Source organism: Canis aureus, chromosome 11 (genome assembly GCF_053574225.1).
Source record: "Canis aureus isolate CA01 chromosome 11, VMU_Caureus_v.1.0, whole genome shotgun sequence".
NCBI lineage: Eukaryota > Metazoa > Chordata > Mammalia > Carnivora > Canidae > Canis > Canis aureus.
The window spans coordinates 40,351,177-40,367,442 of record NC_135621.1 but is presented as its reverse complement, the minus strand read 5'-3'; the positions used below and the strand labels follow the sequence as shown (position 1 = coordinate 40,367,442).

Below are 16,266 nucleotides of genomic sequence, written 5' to 3'. Positions count from 1 at the left end.
CTGTAGTTACTTCTCACCCAACTATTGATGGTTCCCAATGACCTGCAGCATGAGAGTAACTCGGCAGGTTACTCTGGCCCTTGGGGGCCTCCACGAGCAGCCGTTGTCTTCTCTGAGGCTGTGTAGTAGGGTGAATAAGACTGAATTTTCTGGACCAAGCAGGGCTCAGCCTTTTTCCCAGCTCTGCCACTCACTGATTGGTGACCTTTGGGCCTTAGATTTCTCACCCATAAAATAATAACAGCCACTATTATTGAGTGCCTCCTGTATGCCAGGCCCTGGCTTAAGCTCCTGTGAAGAACTGATCTGGCCAAAGTGCCCATCCACAGGGTCAAGTCGTGTTTTTATTCTTGCTGGTGTTTTCAGTTGATCTAGGGAGACTGTGGTGATCAAAGATGGGTGGGAGGAACAGGGCAGTGTTTTTGAATCAGTCCCACCTCATCTTTTCCACTGGGCGGAAGGTTATAGTGAGGGCAATTATCAGACTGACTCCTGAAATGTTCCTCATTAGAAAGCCCAGAGGAGTCAGATGAGCTCTTGGCACAAGTTTGGGGAAGTCCACGTTTCCCTGTGCTCTGGGCCCTCTGACAACTCTTACACAAAGGGTTTCCTGAAGGCAGATGTGGTGATATATCAGGGCCTGGACCTTCCCATCTTAGAATTCGATATGGCAGGGGAATCCTCCATGAAATGGCAGAGGCTAGAACATCGGGAGTTGAAGTCACCATTCCAGAATGTGCTAGGCTGCTGGGTTCACCTTGTTCTTTTTTTTTTTTTTTTTTTTTTTTTACCTTGTTCTTATATCATTTCTAGCCACCACTAATTTCAGTAGTGAAATATTATTTCTGATATCTCTCCAGCTAATTTTTAAACAAGCTCTAATGTACATACTTGAATAGAAGAATGGAAGTGCTGGTCACAACCTCTGCTGGATGTGAGATCCTGGTCAGGGCCTTTCAGATGCATTTAAAATACAAATCGGGAGTCAATTAAAACTACCATGGTGGAATGTTCCAAAGTAAATGGTAAGTAACATGGAAACACTTTCATATTCTACTTGTAACCCTCACAACAACCCTGGAAGATGGGCATCATGACCTCCATTTCAGAGGCTCCCAAGTTTAAGCAACCTATCTCAAGATAAGACAGCTGGCAATCCATGGAGTGGAAGTGCCGACATGGTCTGCCTGACTGCAGGGCTCCCACTTTTTATCACATCACACAGCTTCTCAGTGCCTGACTGTGCTGGCACAGAGAGAGCGACCACCACTGGCCTCTGAGGATGCACGGCCTGTCAAACCCTACCTTGAAAATGTGTTCTGAATCCAGCCACTTGCCTCCTCATAGTCTTGGTCATCGTAGCCCTCTGTCTCCAGAGCTCACCCCAGAACCTTCCACCCGATGTCCTTCTTCCCCACCAATGAATGAGCTTGCCCCCCAGAAAATCAGAAGGATCCTTCAGATAAAAATTATATGAGGTCATGGCCCTGCTCAGATCCCCTCATGGCTTCTTATCACACTTAAAATATAATCCAAAATTCTCCCTGTGACCCAGTCCCTGGCCACTTGCTCCAGCCTTATCCAGATAGCTCTTGCCTGCTTTGTTGTGTTTCCACCAGAGCATCTGACTCGCTCTTCTTTCATCGTCTTCTTCTTCTTCTTCTTTTTGTAGTTTAACTGACCACGATGGTATATTAGTTTCAAGTGTAAGACATAGTGATTCCACAAGTCTATACCTTATGCTATGTTCACCATGAGTGTACCTGACGATGCTACTATAGTACCATTTACTGGACCCCCTATGCTGCACCTTTCCTCCCCGTGACTTATTGATTCCATAACTGGAATGGAATGTGTACCCACACTTACTGTTCCCATCCTGCCTCCCCTAAAACCAACCTGCTGTTCTTGAACCCATTCACTCCACTTCCACACCTGGCAGTGTGCGTGTTTTCTCCATGCCTGTACTGCGCTGTCATGTCTGGCCTCCATGCTGTTCCCTGTTTAAAGGTCCACTCCTGAGAGAAGCCTACACTGAAGCAGTACCCAACTTCTTACCTCTCTAGATGTGTCCTTGCTTTACTTGGAGTCACAGCACTTATCACTGCCTGACACTGTGATGTATACTCATTTGTTTAGTCACTGTTTTTTGCCAACCTGGGAAGGTAAGTACCATAAAGGGAGAGATTTGTCTTATTTGTTTACTGCTCTATTTCTGGTGTCTGGAATACATGTCTGGCAAGTAGTAAAGTTATGGAAGTTTTTTTCAAACAAATAAATAAAAGAACGTGCAAAATCCTGGAAACTGTTACATCTAACAAATCGCAATGTGCAAATTTCAATGATAGCGGACCTTATTCTACAAATTTCTAACATTCAGTGGTGGGTATTTTTCATACCCACCCACATCTGGTTCTCTTCTGATTCCATGCACTAGGAAGATTAAACGACTAGGTGGGACCAGTGATGAGTTTTGGCCAATTGGTTGAGAGCAGAGGTGACTTAAGCTGCTTCCAGTCAAAGATTTTGACTCTGGTTCAAGAACCTCTAGAACTCTCTTTTCCATGAAGATTGAGCTTCCAGATGGTGCAGTATTAAAACAGTAGGGTCTCTGTCAGCCTAGGTCCCCATGTGACTGTATGAGCCAAGGTTCCCTACCAGCCCACTTCAGATATGCACTACACGTGAAAAATAAACTTTTAAAATGCTAAACCACCCAGATTTGGGGCTCTGTCTTTACCAGATTCTCCCCTAAATCAATCTATTTACACATTCCATACAGATAAGATGGGAAAAGAAGAGTAACTGACAGAGTTCACAGGTTTCATTTGGGATCACCTGCTATTGCAAGGATGACAATAAATTCTAGGGTGTATAGTGAAGTGATACCTTGCCTTTCTATTGAGAAGACCCAGTTCAAGAGCATGGAGCAGGGAGTCCAATAACATCATGAATTAAAATTACCCAGCAGACTAGCTCACAGAGGTGTGTAACCTGGGTCTGAGTCCAGGTCACTGAAGTATCTTTCTGCATTAAGAACAGTAGGGATACTGGGCCTCACCACTTATGAAAGCCATTGGACTTTAAAAAGGTCCTCTGAATAACATAGAGTGATTGACAATTGGAAAGGAATATGTCATTGATCATAAGGGCCTCCTGCTGTTCTGTTTGTTCCTCCCCAACCCCAACCCTACCCACAGACATCCATAAACTTGAGAGAACTTGATAGAATCAGGGATCATGGCTCAAGGTTGAGGCCAGTTCAGAAAAGACACACTATCCTTCATAAAATAGTGGATCTAGGCGATAATCCCCAGAGGTGCTAGAACACTTAGATGAAGGATTAATGAGAAACTTCTTATTAGGTGGGGCAGGCTGACAGCCCATTGATCAACACGACATCACCAGAAGTGCAGTAACCTCTTCATGAAGTGCAATGTGAAATACACAGCAGCACTCATGAGGAATGCTTGCCAGAAGAACTGAGTCACAATCTAATCAAGCCTATAGCTCTACATTTACTGGAAATGTAGAGAAAAGTGGAACACATGAGTAGACACCAGGACAATGCAGTCAACAAGATCCTGAATGTAGGAAAATCTGCGTAACTAAGACGATTCACGAAAGATTTTCTTCATGAACCCAAGAACACCTATGGCAAGGTGACCTGCTGTGGCTGCCACTTCTATCTCTAAATTTGGGAGAGATGCGATGTCTAAGTCTCTTCTTCAGAGGGAACTCTAATCCCTGCACACCATATCCTCTCCTTGGTGGTGTCACCAGGCTTCATTAATTCCAAGACATTCATTCCATGGACACCCACCATATACCTGACTCATGTCTCAGTATTTATCTAGCTTCAGTGATGCATTTCTGTAGAATGGACAAGTCTATCTATAGTCTGCACCACATGGGATTAGCAATGTAGTATATTTAATAAGATTTAGTAAGTCCTAGTTTCTCTCCAACCATTTCTAGACCAACCCACAGATAGGCCTCTCTGCCTGTTTTCTTCTGTTGTCCACTTTCATCAAATCTTTACAACCTCCATCATCTCTTTCACGTAAACTCTGCTTCCTCCCAGGGGAGCCAAGCTTCCCTGAGTCATCCTCACAAAAGAGATCACTTAGATCTTAATCAAAGAGAAGGAACTCTAGGGAAGGCTTTCATGATGAGAAAAATGCACACGTCTGAATCATTCAGAAACAGGCCAGCTATGCAAGGGAGCCCTTCGTTTCTCTCTTCATCTTTGTCCCTGACACTTCCTGTTTTTACCAGAACTGGACAGTAGGTAGAATTGGGCTGACCCAATGGCCCCATTGCAAATTTGCCTGTTGTAGACCACAGTGTGGTCAGAAATGTTCATGAGAACTTGGAGCATCTCAAAGGAGCACAGCTCCACTGAGACTTTGTTCCAGTGTGTCAAGTTTTTGATGGCAACTGCCTTGCCACAGTTGGAGAAGCCTATAGAAATGTTGCTCTAATTACCTGGCATCATACCTGATTTCCAGGGCCAGCATCTGGAAGGGACCTCGCTGTTACCTTTTGACTAATCCATGTGCTCACTGGTAGCTGCTGGGTGAGCAATGGAATCAAAATGACATCTGACACTAATTATTTTTGCATGGAGGGAATCACATGCAAGACATACCTTTCTTTTTTTTCTCACAGAAAGAGGAAGATTTTGTTTTGCAGTAGTCAGAGAACTGTTTTGGAAAGACTCTGAGACAGTGATGATTTCTGCCTGAGTATGGAGAGTAGGAGCCATGGCTCCTGCCACGAGGCCTGGCATGTAAATAACTCAAAGGAGCACACTTGAAGGAGAAGGCATTGTCATTCTTACTTTTCTATTCTGCCACCAGATTTTAGCTGAGTCTGACTTGAGCCTTCACTGTCTGCACAGTTTGAGCGTACTTGAATGTTGAAATGTTAGGGTGTCGGCAGGTCACTTCTTTTGGAGAGGCCATGTTATTCTTGGCTATTTTTCTATAGCTGAGTTAAGAAGGTGCGTTACTGGCTGCAATCGTTCTGCCCTCTCTGTACCCAGATCTTGGACACGTGACTTTACAGTTTTCCCCCTAATATGTAGAACATATTCTCCTCCCTAGCTTTGGCCATGTGACTTGCTTTATCCAGTTAATTGAAACAGAAGTGATGGTGTACTATTCTGAACCCAGGCTTTTGGAGGCCTTGAACTTTCCGCCTGCTGTCTTGTGCCTCTGCCCAACCATGAGAAGTGCTTCCCTTAGATGGTTCCTGTCCTTTTCACCGGGGTTGCAGAATGGACATACATTGAGCAGAGCTGAGCCCAAACCTCAAGGAGAAACCATGCCTCATTAGACTCATGGTTAGAAGCAGACTGGCCCAGCCAAACCCAGCCTAGATCAGCCAAGTCCCAGTCACCTCTGAGGTTCACAAGCTAAGTGAATGCTTACTGTTGTATGCTGCAAGATGTGTGGTTGTTACACAGCGTTATCACAATTGTGATCATCTGATACATCCATGTTTGACAATCTTTTGAAGCATTGTAAAATTGAGGTGTAGCTGAGAGATCAGAGTTTATATTTTTGAATATCTCTAGTACAGCAACAAGGTATCCCTGTTACTGGGGCAAAAAAAATAAAAAGGCTCCTTTGAGAGCCAAACAGCATTGCAAAGTGGGAGACTTCTCTCTTTTTCAAGGAGTGCCTTTACCTATTTAGTCACAAACTAACAGCTCTGGAAGGATTTCTTCTTGATCCCATCTAATGATCCCATCTAATGGTTGGACAGAAAATAATCTCTATCACTGGATATACATTGAAGGAAAGTTTGATTAAAAATAAATGTGTTAGGGATGCCTGGGTGGCTCAGTGGTTGAACATCTGCCTTTGGCTCAGGGTGTGATCCCCAGGGCCTGGGATCAGGTCCCACATCAGCTCCCCGTGGGAAGTCTGCTTCTCCCTCTGCCTGTGTCTCTGCCTCTGTCTCTGTGTCTCTTATGAATAAATAAAATATTTTTTGAAAAAATTAAAAAATAAAAAATAAAAATAAAAGTGTTAAAAAATGAATAAGTCAATACAATAAATTGTTGAAAAATATCTGGTTTCTTCATTTATCAATCTAACAAGTATGAATTGAAAGTTTCTTCTGTTAGGCAGCAGAACTGCAGCAGAACTACAGCAGGGAACCAAGGAAGCCTAGTCTGGTGAGGAAATGTTCTAGAAGAGTTGTACCACTTTTCCGTCAGCGCTGCCCACTTGATCATTATGCACTCTAACCAGATGAAAAAAAGAGCCAGTCTGTTTGTAAAGGTACCCAAGTAGCCTAAATATAATAGTAACAAACCATAAAATGGTAAGAGCTTCCTTCAAATGTTGTAAGCTTCACCAGTAGAAAGGCAACTTCATTATTTCTAAAAATAAATTTGGGGCACCTGGGTGGCTCAATCGGTTGAGTGTCAGACTCTTGATTTCAGCTCAGGTCATGATCTCGTGGGTCATGTGACTGAGCCCCATGGTGGGGCTCTGAACTCAGTGGGGAGTCTGCTTGAGGATTCTTTCCCTCTGCCTCTCCCCCACTCACAGGCTCTCTCTCTCTCAAATAAATTGATCTTTAAAAAATAAATATAAATAAATTTTAATTTTAAAAATCACACTTAAACTCCTAGATATAGTTGCACACCCACGTTCACAGCAGCATTATTCTCAATAACCAGAAGGTGATAGCAACTCAAGCCTCTAGGCATGGATGAATGGGTGAAAAAATGGGATATACACATACTATGGAATATTATTCAGCCTTACGAAGGAGTGGGATTCAGACACATGCTACAATGTGGATGAGCTTTAAAAACGTTATGCTAAGTGAAATAAGCTAGACACAGAAAGAAACATATTTTAGGATTCCATTTAAATGAGCGACCAAGAATAGTCACATTAATAGAGATAGAGCATTGAATGGTGGTCACCAGGGGAGGCAGGAGGAGGTTGTGGAGTTCTTAAATGAGTTTGAATTTGGGAGGATGAAGAAGTTCTTGAGAGCATTACCAGTATGGCGGTGATGGTTATACAAACCATGTGAATGTACTTACTACCCTTGAACTGTACATATAAAATAACTAAAGTGGTAAATTTCTTGTTGTATAACTCTTGTCACACTTTAAAAGATATATTTAAAAATTTTAAGGCAGGGACGCCTGGATGGGATCCTAGGATCTGGAATCGAGTCCTGAATTGGGCTTCCTGTGAGAAGCCTGCTTCTCCCTCTGCCTGTGTCTCTGCCTCTGTCTCTCTGTGTCTCTCATGAATAAATAAATAAATCTTTAACAAAAATTTAAAAATTTTAAGGTAAATAACTGGGGAATGTAAAAAATGCTTTAAAACTAAGTTCAAACACTTTCAAATAACGCTTTGATGAAAAGTTAACTGTGTAGCGGGGGAAAACCTTGATGTTCAGCCAATTTTTTTTTCTGAATAATTCAGGTACCTCTGAAACCAAGAATGTAAAATTCATAAATACATTTCCAAATAAGCAATATGGGCATACCTGGCTAAGAATAATTGTGAAAGAGGGGAAAAACAAAAACAGAAGCCTGGATTACAAAGGCTTGGTGATGTTGGATGGGGCCCCTGCCCTCTCTGGTCCTCAGCAGCATCATCTATAAGGGGAGGGGTCCACCCCAAGAGTAAGAACTCTGCTTTTTTTGGCAAAATGAGTTAGGTTAGATATGGTCCTTCCTTCATGGACACTTGTAAAGCCAAGCTTTCCTGCCAAGGTCAATGCCAGTGCTGGCTCCTGTAGGCAGCAGGTCACCCCCTCCTGCAGTGTGAAATAAATCACTTAGTAGGTGTAGAAAGCCGGGACTCACTTCGTTTTGCTCTCATGCCATCACTTGGGTCTGGTCGATGTTTTCCCCTCGACTCTAACTTGTTTGCCCCTCTCTCAAAAAATGATGAGTTTCGGGAAAAAGAAGGGCAATACTACAGCCATGCTAATTAGTACTTGCTTCATGGAGACAATAGCTCATCTATTTTCTAGGGGAAAAAAAAAGGAAAAACTGTCAGATATGGCACCAAGGGTGTCATGTCTTAAATCTTTTTTTTTTTTTTTGTCAGGAAGGGAAAAAGAAGATATGAATGAGTCCACACACAGTTGACTCCTCTGTGCTGGAGGCAGCAACTTCTGCTTGGCTCCGGTAGGATGACGCATGCTCCATGGAAAGGCAATCGATGGTGGGGAGGGGAACCCTCAGTTTCCCTATGGACAGCTTCATAATAGGTAGCTGGAAAGGTCTGTGCTGTGTTGTGCCCCTGGCCTGTTGCGGGAAAGGCTGAAACAATGCAAGTCGTGGCCCTTCAGAAACGGAACACTTCAGAGGGTCAAGGGAAGATTTTCTCTCCTTTTTTTTTTTATACTTTATTTAAGACAGAGTGAGAGAGAGAGCATGAGTGAGAGGGAGAGGGAGAAGCAGGCTCTCTACTGATCAGGGAGCCCAAAGTGGGGCTCAATCCCAGGACCCAGGGATCATGACCTGAGCAGAAGGCAGATGCTTAACAGACCCAACCACCCAGGTGCCCCCAAGGGAAGATTTTCAAGGGGAAACAAAAGCTTTGCATGCCTAGAAAATTTGCAAAGGGCAACCGGGAAACAGATTCAAGATACCCGGACACATCTCAAGTGTCTCTGCTGAAGAGAGACTTTGCATAATCCACCAGTGTTTTGGAGTAAGCTTCTGAGGCATTCCTCAGTCTCTGCTGCCTTGATGTCTGCCAAGCAGAGCTCAGATTTCTAGAAGGTTTTTAGCGTGTGTGGGAGTATGAGTAGAGCACGGCACACTAGCAGCTCCAAGACATGCCTGTCATTAGGAGCAATTGGTGTCAGGTCAGGGCCCAGGAACATGACAGGAAATGGCGCATTTGGGTTCCCTGGGATGCCCACTCTGAGGTAGGGGAGAGTGTGCAGGACGCTCAGGGGTGTGTGTACCAGGATCAACATCTGTTGACCGGAGGGGACAAAAGCCAGAGTGCCACCAGGGGCCCTGAGCAAGATGGCCCTGCATGGGAAGGACGGGCTGGGCCAGACTCATACCCTCATGTGAGTCAGGCACTGGATATGGGATATGGGCTGCCTTTGAGAAGGAGTTGTGACCTTGGGCAGGGAAGGCTGCCTTCAGGCTAAGAGGGTCCCAAAGAGGGCTGGCGGCCAAGGGGGGTCTCCTGGTACCTGGGAGAATATGACCTTCCTCGGCAAAAGGGAATCTGAGCTTCCCAACACTGCATCTACCGGAGGGACTGAGTGATTGGAAGGAGGGAGGGAAGGCGAGAAGGGGGAGGGGAGGGACTGAGGAGATGGTTGTATTAGGATGCATGACAATGGTAGGAGGAACCAGGTCATTTTAATTTTACTTCTTCGTTTGCAAAGATCATCTTTATGTTACGTAATCACCAACAGGATCAAATATATATGGGAGCCCTTAATAAATTGCACAGAACTACAGCCGTCAGTATGAGGTCCTATTACGTAATGCTCCAAGAGTCAGGAAGCCACCCTGAAAGCCTTTTGGTCCCCATGCCAATGCTTGTCAGACTCTCTTGGGCATCACAGTCACCTGGGGAGTGATGGAAACACAGGTCTCCAGGCCACCTCGAGAGTGTCTGATGCAGCAGGTCCAGGTGGGGCCTGAGAATGTACGTCATTATGGACAGGTGCATAGGTCATCAGTGCATGGGCATCTCTCTACCTCCAATAGTACATAACCGTCCGGTTCTTTCTGGAGAACTAATATCCGAATACACATCTCAACACACCAGCCCCCCGGATGAACAAAAAGCAGGTTGAACAAAGCACGGGGAAGGTATTTGCTGCTGCTTACATTTTAGACAGCAGAGAAAAGTGAGCAGCGTCGTTAGAAACACAGGGACTGTCGTCAGAGGGACACAGGGGCTGGGATAGTTCTGATCTGCAGGGACAGCGCGGCACCGTGGGGATCGGTCCCCGTTCTGGGTCTTAGCGACGAAGCAGTGGTGTCAGGCCGCGGTGCCAAGGCTTCGGAGAAGCCGGAGAAGCGCAGCGCGGCCTCCGCCCTCCCCCTTCCGATGTCTGATCTGACTTTCAAACCAACTTTCCCCTCCTGACCTCCTCTCCTGAAGTCAATCCTTCTCTTTTTTATTGCCTTGCCTTTTCTCTCCAATTGGCCTCGTTGTGAGTCTTGAAACGTCAAAAATGCCTCTTTGACCCAAGCCGCAGGTCCCTGGCGGGATTGTTCTTTGACAAAAGCTTGAAAACACCTGCCCCGCCGTGTCCCTTACAGCCAAGGGCCCCTTGCCCCGCAGTGTCCTTTACAGCCAAGGGCCCCTTGCCTCCAGCAGCGCCCGCTAATCCTATAATCCAGGCTGATTTCTACAAGACCATACACGGTTGTTACCCGTCCCAATTCCAAGTAGGTCAGGGGCTAATGTGAGCTGATTAGAGGCTCCCAGGGACCCTACAGATTTGGAGGCAATGGGGTGTCTTGTGACTTCAGAGGCCACATCTTTCTGAATCAACACAGACGCCGGAAGATTGCTAATCTTGGTGGCGCTTGGAGCAATTTAAAGATAATGAGCCTCTGTCAATTTGAGAGGAAGATAACGTTTATATCGTAACACCCTCTGCTGAGCCATTTTGGGATATAGTAGGGCTTTCAGTGTTTCTATAAAAAGGAAGTTTAACAAAAACGTGTTTCCAAGTGGGAAAGTGCAGCCATTTGTTCCATGGGAGAGTGGAGTTTGTTTAGTGAGAGCCTTTTGGCCCAAACAGTAAAGTGAGTTAACTGGCGGAGTCTGACAGCCCACGTTTCAATTCTTGGTGGGATGGAGGCGGCATCATGCCAGGCGTCCACGTGCGTGTGTAACACTGAGCTGGGGTTGACATTGGGGCTCCAGCCATGACTTCTGGATTTACCGGGTTAGGCAAGATGACTTGTGGCTACCTACCTACCCAACTTTCCTCCTTCCTTCCAGCCAATGTGTGAGTGGATGAGCTTCCAGTGGCCCTTAGAGTTCATGGTTTACGGCAGCCCAAGGTGTCTTTGTCACCAAGCACAGTGCTTACCCAGTGCCACGTCATTCTCCTTGGTGGCTCCTGCTCCCTAGCAGTTCCAGGGGCCTCCTGCCCGGACTCCGGTCAGGCAAGGCAGGCGAGGTAAGGAGCAGCATGAGCAGGCTCCTTTCCTGTCTACTGAGCACTTGTGGGAGACCCGGGGGCAGTCCATAGCTCTAGAAGAGAGGGAGCCATAGCTGGTAGGAGCCTGGGTTTCTTTTTTTTTTTTTTTTTTTAAAGATTTTATTTATTTATTCATGATAGTCACACAGAGAGAGAGAGAGAGGCAGAGACATAGGCAGAGGGAGAAGCAGGCTCCATGCAGGGAGCCCGATGTGGGATTCGATCCCGGGTCTCCAGGATCGCACCCTGGGCCAAATGCAGACGCCAAACCGCTGCGCCACCCAGGGATCCCGGAGCCTGGGTTTCTGCAGGACTGCATGGAGCAGAGGACCCCCTACCCCAGTCCCCATTGCCACCAACCTGCTTGTGAGAAAGAAAACTTGATTGTGTTAGGCCACTGCACTGTGGAGACCACGTGTTTCAGAATTTGCCTACGTGTACTAAATACTGAGACGATGGTGGAGCCTTGAGAACCAAGCAAATCTCACGGAGGAGGGGTTCTCAAGGCCCGCCCATCTCTGTGGGGAAGTACCTGGGAGCTCCACACAGGTCTGCCTAGGGGAGGCCCCGATTCTTAACATTTTTTACTGGGTTTCCAAACAAAACAAGCCTTAGAAAGAACAGCAACCTGGTTAAAAGGAAATGTCACTTCAGGACTATCTGGTTTTTTTAAGAGTTGATACCATTTTTAAAATATCTGACTTCTGGGGCAGTATGGTAGGGCTGGGGCGGGGGGGGGGGGTGGTGTCCTTGGGTGGCTCAGTTAGTTAAGCATCTGACTCTTGGTTTCGGCTCAGGTCACTATCTCAGGATTATGAGATCGAGCCCGGTGTTGGCCTCTATGCTCAGCACAGCATCTGCTTCATATCCTCTCTCCCTCTGCCCCTCCTGCTTGTGCTCTCAATCTCTCTCTCTCTCAAATAAATAAATAAATCTTAAAAAAATAAAAGAGGAAAGACACAGGGAGAACATCAGAAGAGAGAGAATGACAAAAGGACAGGAGGAAGAGGAACAGATGGCGAGAGACAGAGAAATAGGGGGTTAGAGACGAATGGATGGACGGACTACAGCAGCTCAGATGCTAAGACACTGGGATGGGACCCCCCTCTCTGAATCTCCGCGGTGAAGCTCCCCTGAGACCAGGGAGAGGAGGCCCAGGTGAAGACTCTGAGGCTTCACTTTCATTTTCAGTGACACAGGAGAACGCTGGTGGCGCTTTGGTACAAACCCCCTCAATATCACTTCCGCTGAGGAAACAGAGACTAGACAAGCCCTGTCCCTGTTTGAGGGAAACACAAGGTTTCCCCGGTTGACAAGGGTGGCAGCTCGTCAGTCCCCGGGCCCCCGGGGCCCCGTGGCACCCTGTGCCCGGCTCTCTTCCCCGATCCTTGCTCACTCGCTCGGGGCAGCAGAAGAGCAGAAGCCTTGGATCCTGGCCGCGGGGCTTCCAGTTGCTGCCGCGTGAGCCCGGGCCTGGCATGTCCGTAGGTCCCTCCTGCATATGAACTGTTACTACTGTTGGTCAGAATCCAGCTCCCAACTCCCTGCTAGCAGGGCGGCCCTACTAGATCCCAGGCTTTGATCCATGTGACGGGTTATGTGAAAACAGCAGAATAATGGAGATGTGGATATTCTCTGCCTTCTTTTTCTTCCTGCCTGCTTGCAGCAGGGGGCGGGCTTTGCCTGGATCTGGGGGGGGGGGGGTTCCCCTCAGGGCCCCCAGGGCTTCAGCTTGGTGCTGTCTCAGGCGGACCTGAGAGAGAACCAGAGCACAAGGGTACTTCATGCTTGATGGCAGACGAAAAGGGAGAGAGAGAGGGAGAGAGAGGGAGAGAGAGAGAAAGGAAGGCTCCAGGAAAGGAGAGTACAGCCAGTTGCTACTCTGGGGACCTGGAAATTCTGGAAGAATCTCCGAAGTCAGGGGAGGATGCCAGGGTCCTGACAGGGACTCTGCGGGGGTGCTGAGGGCAAGATCCCACACTCACTGGGTGAGGGCTGCTCCCACCGCCCGCCTCTGCTTGCTCAGGCGGAGGAATGAGGCTGCGGGCCCTGGGGAGCACGGCCACCTGTGAGCATGACAGATGGCAGGGGCGGGGCGATGGCTTCTGCCGCAGATATTATTTTTATTAATATTTTATTTATTTATTCATGAGAGTCACAGAGAGAGGCAGGCAGAGACATAGGCAGAGGGAGAAGCAGGCCCCATGCAGGGAGCCCGACACGGGACTTGATCGCGGGTCTCCAGGATCATACCTGGGCTGCAGACGGCGCTAAACCGCTGAGCCACCCGGGCTGCCCCTGCCACAGATTTTAAAGAAGGAAGCCACGGTCTATGTCCTCACGGAGCCTGAGACACCCCCGTGACAAACATCAATTCTTCCGAAATTGCCTTTTGGTTGCTAGTGTGCCCTTAGCCCGATGTGCCTGCAGCCTGGACCACGTGGGCATCCGCTCTCTCCAGCCTCCCCCCCATGTCCTCGCCACCCTGGGAACGTGTCCGTGGCTGGGCTCCGGGCACACTGCTGCGGGCAGGGGCTTCTTACGGCCTGAGCCTGGAAGTCTCCACTGGGGCTGGAGGCTGCGGTGCACTCCTGCGAGTCCTGACACGGCCTGGGAAGTCTCAGGCCCAGGGAAGACACAAGAGGCGAGCGATGAGAGACCCCAAGGATCAAGGAAAGGGTCATCAGAGCTCAGGCTGGTGAAGAGCTTCTCACTGAGGATGGTCACCCCTCTGCTGCGTTAATAAAGCTCCTCCTGTTTGCTTCTGGGAATGGAGATCAAGAGAAAATTTGTTTGGGGCTCCTGACCAGATGCCGCTCAGCTTCCTGAGCAGAACTCATTCTGAAACACCCCTCTGAGGCCGGGGACAGAAGCAGTGCATCCCCAGTGTCATGGGGAGGGCGCAAAGTGAGCCTGTCCCTTCCAGTTATTGAGTGTTTACTGGGCTCCACAACTGACCTTCAGTCAGGGACCTGGTTCCTGCCACCCACCCACCCCAACCCAGCTTCAGTTTGTTCATCCATAGGCCGAGGAGAACAATCTCTGGCCGCTGAGCCACACTCAGGGACCTGGCTTGATCAGATGGATGAGGAGCCTGACTGGATTGTAATGGGTGGAAAGGTGTCACCTGCTTTGGGGGCCGGCATTCACCAGGCAGGGCTAGCAGGGACTGCTGAGCACAGCATCTTTCTTGGGGTGGGGTGGGGGGCTCCCATGGTCCCTGCGTCCTGGAAGAGTGATTCCCATTCCCTTCATCTGAAGGATCAGACCAGTGTCTTGAGACCCCTTGGCTGCCTGTGGATATAGATGTTGGGCTGTGTTATACCAGCTGCGTAAGTGCCACCTAAATCCTGATCCTATTTTAAATTGTTTATTAGAGGGAATAGCCAACACCATGAAACCCTGTTAAGTAAATGTAGTTCACCCGACGCCCCAGCCTCTTTCCTCAGCTGCTGATCCCCAGAGCTTTTTCCTTTAAAATGAGCCCCAGTCCATAGCACAATGGGGTGTTTGCCCCAAAAAGCAGCATTTGCTCCCTGTCTAGCCTCTTTGCTGCACAGAAGGTGAGGCTGAGTAAGGAGGAGAGCCTCTGGGATTTAAAACGGTGAAGGGAAAATTAAGTGGAGAGATAAAAGTAAGGGATAAAATGAAATTTCCCCCAAGGACAAGGCTGTGGCAGGCCGCCACCACTCCTCACTGCACAGGCTCTGCCAAAGCACCCTCTGGCTTTCCTAAAGGTTTCCCCAAGTTTCTGGCTCTCATTCATTCTTCTCTTTTGATTTCCTATAGTACTTCCTCTATCCTTTCCCAGTGGATGGGCTTGGAGGGCAGGAATTGTCATGTATGTTCACGTACACTTTTCACAGCACAGAATGCAAAGTTCAAAAAGTCAAAAATATGATGCCTCCCCAATCTAGTACATCATTAATGAGGGGAGAGATATAATAATAATGCTGGTTCAGAAAGCAAGTTAAGGAATTGGGTCTGGGTAGGAATTTTGAAAAACAGAATGCCAGAATCAGAACGTTGGTTTAGACAGATCACCGGTTAATATTCTATAGGACAATCAAACCACGGCTTCTCTAGTGGGCAGAAATTTCCAAGTCACTTCGCAGTGTCTGAGCTCTAATCAGTAAGTAGCCACGGCAAACAGAGGTTTATGCTCCTGGAGGCTGAGAAATTCCTTGGGTAGGCCTGTTAATGCCTCAGAGTGACACTGAAAGTACATGTTGTCACCATTCCTTATTTACAAGTTATGAATTTTTCCTGAGATAGGTATTCACTAAATATTTACAAATGGCCATACGAATGACACATAAATCTAATATCATGTCTTACAACATGTTTTTTCCATTTCTAATCCCCGTGATCCATTCGGTATAGCTCTTGGACCATTTCCTGGACTGTGGAAATTTGAAGGAAGCAGGCCCATTGACAGGAGAGTGGCTTTTTATACTGTAAAGTTAACATATTTTAATAAAGTCCTGGGTCACGTGTGCTGTCTGAAAATACACAGCATTCAATGGTATTATCCGTGCCGTGTGGATACCATGTCAATAAAAGTCAAAGTGTATTTAACTTAATCTCACACAGGCCCAGGCTCTCCTCCCCTGCAGACCTCCTGGCTCTTGAAAATTTTCCATATAACCAAATTATTAAATAGCACTTGAAATACAAGCTTTTATTCAGCTGTAAGTTGACCCGGAGTCATTTCACATGGCTAATGGCTTACAAAAAGCCACACATTTAAATCCAAGTCTCCAGTAAATAGTAAGGGCCAGCTCAATGAAAATCAATTAGGAGAGTTTTTAAGTGACCGCTGTTTAAAACATTTGGCTAAGTTCTTATTTTACTCCTCCACTCCCAGCTCTATGCTAAGAGGTCGGAGCTTAGCTCCACTAAGAGCAGAGTGAAGACCCTCCAAAATCACCTTCATTCATCCACACAGAATTCTGTGCATCTGTCATGGGTGACACCGTGTGCTGGTGGTGGCAGCATGGTTATGCATGCAGCTGCATGGAACTGGATCCGGAGACTTGCCCCCTATGGCTCTTCCATGAGGGACACCAAGCAAGGCCGTTG

General features: G+C 47.3%; 1 long non-coding RNA gene across 1 annotated transcript; it reads left to right on the top strand.

Moving 5' to 3' along the window:
- Nucleotides 1-15,244: 15,244 nt before the first annotated feature.
- Nucleotides 15,245-15,679, top strand: LOC144323042 (uncharacterized). Its single transcript, XR_013388587.1, has 2 exons — nt 15,245-15,316; nt 15,568-15,679. It is a non-coding gene; the product is annotated as an uncharacterized LOC144323042 (long non-coding RNA).
- Nucleotides 15,680-16,266: the final 587 nt, after the last annotated feature.